This window comes from Erigeron canadensis, chromosome 8 (genome assembly GCF_010389155.1).
Source record: "Erigeron canadensis isolate Cc75 chromosome 8, C_canadensis_v1, whole genome shotgun sequence".
NCBI classification, from domain to species: Eukaryota; Viridiplantae; Streptophyta; class Magnoliopsida; order Asterales; family Asteraceae; genus Erigeron; species Erigeron canadensis.
The window spans coordinates 8837360-8846332 of NC_057768.1; positions in this window are offsets into that span (position 1 = coordinate 8837360).

Consider the following 8973-nt stretch of genomic DNA (forward strand, 5'->3'; position numbering starts at 1 on the left):
GTTGTATGCTTTTAAACATATCTAATATTTTCTAACACTAATTTAGCCCAACCCGACATAAAGGCATTTCATCTTTAGGCTAAAGCATACCTTTTCAAGTCTAACTTGTCCCCTAACAGTTCCAATTTCTATGGTTTAAATAGTCATTGACTCACTTAAACCATTGCTCTCATACCAACTTGTAACACCGGCTTCTTAAAAACATAGATTTCCAAAAAACTTTCGCCGAATAGCGTTAAATAATGGAGGAAGGAGACGTGATCGAGTGCTATTCCAGATTCAACAATATCAATTATCACTCTCATTCCAAGGTTGGTTTCATCCCATATACCAAACCCAGGATGTAAGCTAGCCTAGACACCTCCACGATCGAGTTGTATCTAGCTTTAGTCCAAGTTAATATAAACCTTTCATAAAATAGTTGTGAGTAAAGCAGATGTTACAAAGCCAGTGGTTAAAATACACTAAACCTTTACCCTCGAAAGGCATACGAATTACCATATGAAAAGGTAATTTGATTAACAAATCACTTTGAAAGGCTACAAAAAAAACAAAATGAAAAATCGTATGAAAAAGTAGCTTGATTAACAAATTACTTTATAAGGCTTCAGTTGTAAAGCACAAAAGTATAAACTATGTTTCTATAAAGGAAATTGTATCTCATAGTTTTGTGGCTTTCCGATGTGAGACAAATTAAACTTTTAGTTTAACAAAGTTTTCCAAATAACGATATGTGATAACCAGTGTTTTCAAACCGGGCGGTCGAAGCGATTGGACCCAACTGGACCGGCTTTTTTAAGAAATACGGTTAGATTGACCCCAGTTTGATAGCTTGAACCGGAGTGAATTGGACTAAGTCGGAACCGGGTGAGTCGGACCGGTATCTGAGCCACCTTGAACCGGTCAATGGTCGGTCAACACACTAAGATCCTTTTTTTCTTCATTCTCTAACCTAAATTTGATTTTAAAAAGGGATTTTTCCCCCCCCCCCTTAATATAGATAGTAAAAAACAAAGATAGACAACACACAAACCCTAGCCACCACCACTACTCCATTACAACCACCGTTAGCCACCAATCGCCGGTCATCAACCACCACAACACCATCACCGTTGCTCCACAATGCTGCCGCCGTTAGCCACTATTCGCCAGTCGCTGTCCACCGCAACCACTAGAGAGAGAAAGTGGTGGTAGAATGGCGGTCATGAAAGGTAAGGTAGAATAGGTGTTGGTGTGATGGATTTTCAATTGAGAAGAGAGAAGGGGAGAATATATAGATTTTTTGTGATGAGAATTAATACATAAAAGATTGAAATGAGTAATATTTTTGGAGAATGGAGAGAGACATTTATGTGATATTAGTGTTTGTCAAAAGCAGAGAAAGTGAAAAGTGATTAGTAGTGTAGGTTACTAGCTACGTGGCTTCCATAACTGTTAAAAATTTGTACACGGTTTGTAAGCGATTCATGGTTTATGCAATGAATTCTATTTCAATTTTTATATATTTTTTTAAAAGCAAACATTAAACTACCACTACTTTATTTAAATACACCAAGAAATTATTGAGAGACAGGATTTACCCATATTAATCTACCAATACCTTAGGGGGTTTTCCCTCCATCGGGTATTTCGAGGGAGCTCTCTAGCATAGACCCCATTAAGACAACATATGTTAGACCTCCCGATTTCTTATCGTGACACAAAGTTTTTAGGGAAATTCACCTTTAAAAAACAAATACACCAAGAAACACCATTGCCAAGGTTTGAACCTTGCAATGATTTTATATTATCATGTATAAGCTATAATGGTTTTTGGTTTTATATTGATAAATGTATAATTCGTCAAAAACCCGGTCCAACTCCGATTTGACCGATCCGATCAGTCCAACCGATAAAATATTATGAAACCGGTTCAGTGTCCGGTCCGGTTTTCAAAACATTGGTGATAACATGCAACCACATAAAGAGATTTAGCTCGATTAATTGAAAGCATTTTCAATTTATTTAAAAAATTAAGTATGAGAAGTTATTTTGCAAAGTCATACTTTTTAAAGGAACGAGTTATTTGTCTTCATTTGTTAAAATATTAGTTGTATGCTTTTAAACATATCTTATAAATAAAAAGGAAAGGTCGAATATTACACACGCCTAACATTAAGAGTAGGGTGGTCCATGCTTTTGTTACATGCTTTGGTTGTTCGTTGCAGTTGTACTTAAAAAGTCATGCTTTAATTTTTATCTTATTTTTGTAGATGTTTTATTGCGAAGAGTGGTTCCATTTTCCTTTTTTCACCAGACAGGAAAAAAATGACAAGTTAATTTTAAGAAAGGAAAGCAAGGTCAGAAAAAAAAAAGACAATGATCACTCTTTTTTTAATAAACTAAGTTAAATAATAAATACATTTTCAAGAAAGTGACATTAATTTTATACAAAATAGTGATATAGTTTTGCAGTTTTTATGACATTTGACACAATAAAGTTGTTTTGAATTCAATGCTTGAAATAAATGTGTTAACTCTAATATAATTTGTATATGTCCCACACAAACATAGAAACAAATACAAAAAAAAAGGTAGAATATAAGTCTTAAACTTGTTCATATAGCATCTTGATAATACAATTGGTGATTGTACCGACCACGTATCATCTTTCATCTTAATATTTTAGATTATAGTTAGTGTCAAGGAGGCCTATGTAAGTTCCAACTCAAGAGATGAAACTACTGAGGACAACCCTAAATAAGTAAATGACAATGCAATATTAAATAGAATAAAGTAAACTGATGTGACCAATATGTAATTTTTCAATTTATTTTATTTATTGATGTTTAAATAAAATACAAGGTTGTTACGAAACCAGATAATAAAGATAGGTAAATATCCTAACAACCTAGAAATACAATTTATCTACACTTGAAAATTTACTAAACAATCGAAACACTTAAAGTTGTGAAATGTTCCTTTTTGCGATTGAGAGGATATTGCACAAGTTCACCAAGAGAGCAAAGTCGGGGTTTGCAAAAGATGTATTTTTGGTTGTGCAAAGACCTCTATTTATTGGCAAAGATTGACATTGGGATATCAACTTGGCCGTATAAATATGATTGTGAGCATTTAAGGAATTGCATTTAATTGCTTAAGCATGCTTGTTAAAGTACACACAAAAGGTTACTTTAACCAACCACATTTACATACTTTTGTCTTTAATCAGAGACAAAGTGTATTGTCCGGATAATAGAGTATAAAGGTCAAGGTGTTGGGATTTTATTAACTATACAACTCTTTGTATCGGAATTGAATGTTCATAATTTGAAAGAAATTCAAGTTAGTTGATCAAAACTTAGGGTTTAAAGTGTAAGTAATTAAAATTCAAATTAATTAATCCATTCGAACTCAACTTCCCTTGAAAAGGATTGTTGATTTCGAAACCCTAATTAAAAGAAGAAGGTCGAATTCGACTTCCCTTGTGAAGGGGAAATCAAAATCCAAAACCCTAATAATTCCAAAACCGTTTAATTAAAAACCTTTTAATAAAACACGAACATCATAATTAATTATGATTATTTAATTAAGCAAATAAATTAATCTAGTTTAATTTATTTATGCAATAAATAATTAACCTAACTAATTATATATGCAAAATAAGTTAATAAAATAATTAACTAATAAATATATAAATAAACATAGAAAGAGACCTAACCTATCTGTAAAGAGATGAGAATTCCATCACGTACTAGAGTCAGTATAAGAACTCCTCTAAAGACTCCTACATATGAATGGATCTTCGGCATTTGCCTAAGTACTAGCTATAATTTCTACGTTATAACAAAATACCCACCGAATATAAATATAACTAGAAAAGCTAGATCAAAAATCTCCACCAAAGGGTGATGATTTTCGATCCATGCTTCAAAGAAGTGAAGAGATAATTGAATGGAAAAAGAGTTTTTGGCCTCTTATTATAAAAAAAGAAAACCCTTAGGTTTCGTTCTCCCAATCAATGTGGGACAAGGAAACGTCTCTGTTTCCTTTTTCTCCTTTTGGTGGACGACCTAATGTAGGACCCCATGGGTCGAATTCGTCCGTCGATCCATGGGTTGACTCATGGTGCTTAATGTCCGATCCCGCTTTCGACCCGACTCGCATTTCCGACCCGCTCGTCATTTCCAAATCTATTTTTGGAAACTTTCCAAAAAATATTTTTAGAAACTTCCGGTTATCATAATTTCTAATGGCTCATTTGTTATAAATATGAAGTTCAACTAAGCTCTCCCCATTCTTCACGTGCGACCCTAAAGGTTCATAGATCTGAGGCCGTATAAATATATTGGAATATTCTCATAATTTCAACAAAAGGTCTTCATCATAATTAATGTATAACTTTGTAAGTACTTTACACTAGTCAATGTTCCAAGTTGATCTAGGTAAAACATTCACAGGGCTTCGCTGCCATGAATATTGTTTTCCTTCCATTTGTTGTCTTCGATTTCAACTGGAATGTCTTCAGTTCTGATCATCTCTAAACTGGAGTGAAGCTCAAGTGACATTAAGTGTACATTGGACTTTTGATGACTTTAATCAATCAATTGATTCTTTAATCTATTACAACATATATCATCCACCTGAATAACAAGAAATCAGTAAACGATTAATCAATTAACCCAACCCAAACCTCAACGGCTTGATGAACATTCTAAATACTCTGATAGAACACTATTGCAATGCCAAGATGTATTTGAAAGCTTATTTGAATTCGAAGAGTCAGAGAAAGAAAAGAAAAGAATGATGAAGGTGATCACTAAGATTAAAGCAAAGATCAATCACAGGAACATGACCAGGCTGATCATGAAAGCACAAACACCAAAAGAATTGTAAGTCCCCTTGTAACGGATCGTTAATAGTTTGCTACAGTTATTTTGAGGTGCGGAATCCCTCACTATAACTTGGTAATTCACAACAAGCCTTCAGATCATCTGCTGCCTCGCAGATCTTCTCTAGGCTAGTGGAACAATACTTGACAACTTAACCTGCACTATATGCTCGAAATTTCGATAAATGTTCAACCCTAATCTCTTTTAGGGTTTGATATATACAGGGAACATCACGACATAGGCTTTAGCGAGGTAGCCTCGCAAATCCAACCCAGCTCGACATAAATGCGAGGTCACATACTTGTCCTAGCCTCGTATTTGACCCTGCAATTAGAGGTTGTTTTCTCACAGTGAATTGAGAGGTCGCAATTCACACTTAGCAGATTATTACAAATTCAATACTTAAACTTAATCTAGTATTCTATCCATAATATGAAGTTCATTAATGACAATCACATTACAAAGACATATTACAATATAAGACTGCTATTGACATAGACGTGCACTTACAAGAACGTCCTGGTGTGATTCATGTCCCCAAAGGAACTTGGATCAGATATTCACCAAATCATGAGTTCGGGCCTCATAACATTCCTCCAGTAAACTGTGCCGACAATATCATTGAACCACCTAACTGACCAAGACGCTTTTGAAAAGAAAAGTACAGTGAATATAAGAAACGAGCCTTCAAAGATCAATCAAACCAAAAACCCTAACCCGAATCCATTAATGTACTAATTTAAATCTCGAATATAACTATGATAGTTGTCGTTAAAAATAAAGTATGACCATTTTTTTTGTAGAAATCTACTAAATACTTAGGTGTGATTGATAGTAACGTTGAATCCTAAATTGCACAACACTTGTCAAATTTTTAGTAACGAGAAACATGAAGTTGTAATATAAGAAAAAGTTTTATATGACAAACTAAAGAATAGTCAAATTAACACTTTAAGATATCAATTTATATTTATATATAAGGATATAAATGTATGCATAAGGATGAGAAAATTTTTTGAACTCGATGAGAAAAAAAAATGATAACCAAATATTCTAACCGGAACCCGAACCGACCACTAAGGATTATTACAAATTCTAATAGTACAAAGAACAAACAAAAACGGCTAATATAGCAACAAATGAAAATTTTTAAAAAATATCACATAGACAATCCTTTAAAAAAATTTATAAATATATATATCCAAACAAAATCTAGATAATTCATATTCTAAGATAGAGAAAGAAATTTTAAAACTACAATAAAAGTCACTTTGGCGTAAAAAAAAGTATAGCGCCAAAAAGATAGTATATCAATTAAAGAGTAAAAAAAAAATACACAAATAACGTCTTTGCCCTATTGGTAAACACACTAATTACCATAGGTGAAGTTATGGGTTCAACTCCCCTTCCCCTTTCTTTTTTTAAATAACATAAAAAGATAAAAGCATTGGCCATGTTGGTTGACATGTCAAAGATATATTGATTACATGGTACCTGATGTGGCGAGTGGATTAATAAGGTGATGCCACGTGGCGGGCCCAGAGAGTCTGATAGCCTTTTATATATAGAGAGAGATACCCCTCCAACACCAACTTTGTAATGTTAGCCTTTTATAATAGATTTACATTTCCTTTACATTTACCATTATTCTCTGATTTGTCTCCCATTCTCATACTTTGAATTCGTGATCTAGCTATTGTTTACAAAAATTATGAAGTTCTTAGGGTCGACCACGTCAATATAAACGAATGGATACGAGTGATTGTGAATTTTTCTGGTCGGATACATGATTCTACGTGAGAAAAACCTGCTTCCCAACTAAAAGGTCACTTTCAATTGTCAGCTCCACAGTGAACATCTACGGGACATTATTGTTCATACTTTATTAATCTCTTTAACCATCAAATAGTATTTACCTTTGGATGTTGATTAACTTTTGTAGAATTAATATTAATCTCTTTTAATCTATTTAACCTCTTGTAAAAGTTAATCATGTTCCAGATACTATTATTGAGCCGTGCATCATTACACTTATATTAGCCTATTATCATTCTAACATACAACAATAACAAAGTATAAATGTTAAACAAAATAAAAAAGAAAAGAAATATAAGAAAACACAGAAGGAGGGAGGGAGTGTGTAGAGGGATGAGGAGGGAAGAAGAAAGGAGGTGGGGAGATGGAGAAGGTTCCCGCCATAACTAGAGGGGGATGGGAGGGAGATGGAGGGTGGCGAGATTATAGCTCGGGGGGAAATGGGAGAAGGATGGACCGAAAGTGTAACATTTTTAAATGGTCTAGTGACCGTTGTAGGGACCAACTGTGTAAGTTTGCACGCGTCAGGGACCAAAAGTGTAAATCGGGTGAAACTTTTTTTTTTTTTTATCTTCCTATATATATATATATAAATACCAATTTCATCTTCCAAAAACACAACCAATATAAACACAAATAATATATTATTTCCTTAAAGAACGATTTTATATATAAAAAAAAGTACAACGGCTAGAAATCAAAAGACATTACTTAATTAAAAGATAAACACATCATAAACTAACTAAAACTACTTAGAAATTAAAAGACATTACAAACTAATTAAAGCATCTAATATTGTCAAGATAAACACATCATAAACTAACTAAAACTACTTAGAAATTAAAAGACATTACAAACTAATTAAAGCATCTAATGTGAAAACCGCACTGTCAAGCTTTGCAAAAATTCAAATAAATTACAACTTGTGAGTCCACCTTCACAAGATGTATAAAGAGAACAAGATATAACAAGATATAAAATAGGTTAGTAATAAACAAAAGTATATCAAGTAACCCGACTGGCAAGTGGTTCGAATCTAGATAACGACTAGTTAAGTACCACGATCCAGATATGGATATGAACAATAAAGAACAAGTGCTTGAAACTATATAAATACTAAGTATATTCAAGTATTATGGCAATGAGTCGAGATATATTTTTCAATGTATTTTATTTATTTCTATAAACAAAATACAAGAGTTGTTGCGGAACAAAGATAATCACACTTGTGAAAATATCTAAACAACCCCAGAAATACAAATGATCTATGCGACAAGGAATTACTCGTAAGAATACTTAGAGTAATATCACACGTTGCAATTGCCAAAGTTCCAAGCAGTTTTGCAAGTGTGAGAAGTCTTATATTTATAGGCAAACATGTCTTGATGACATGGCAATATGCCGTACAAATATGGTTGGATGCATTTATGGATTTGTGGGACAAATCCATAACATGCTTGTTTAAGGTAAAGTATGTAAGTTTCTTTGATGTGACTTGACATACTTTATTCTCAACCTTTTGCTAAAACTTTCCCAATCCCAGGTATAGAGTAATTAACCGGGTAAAGGTAGTTAAAGCTGCAAAAAGACTTTCCTCGTAATCAGTGAAAAAGTGTTGTAAGTACTTTGTCACTGAGCCTCTTCAGATTCAACTTCAGGTAAGATCTTCTCTGAGCTCTGCTTCTAAGATGATCTTCTTCTTCAGTCTTCAGTCTTTGACTTCAGTCTGAACGTCTTCAGTGTAGGTTGATTCTGAATCTGAAGTGAAGCTTCAGTGAGCTTTATTCTGAATGACTTCAGAATTCTGAGCAAGCTTTCTTCACTGAACCTCAACTATTTTGAACAAATCATACTTAGTCGATTTTCGACCTAACACAACTTTAGCCCCTAAACAACTAAACATTATTTCACTATATAAACACGGTTGCATGGACATCCCAAATCTATTTCACAATTCAATTTCACAATTCCATTTCAATTTCCATTTCACTACGGTTTAACTCTTCACATCCAAATGACATCGTCATCAAACATCGTTCACTGACCTCGCATAACTGTGGATGAGATGAGGACAATAATCATGGCTGATATAAAAAGGACACTCTCCTTCAAACATAAATCTCCGGGGTTATGGGATGCCTGCGGGAGGAAAGACAACGTTACGAGGAAATGGTAAAGGAAATGTTAGGTCCAGATTTACTAGAGCCCTTTGAAGATTTGTTCAGAAATTATATGAAGAATAGTGAACAACTTACTTGTACAGGAATCTGGATTCCACCAGATTTGT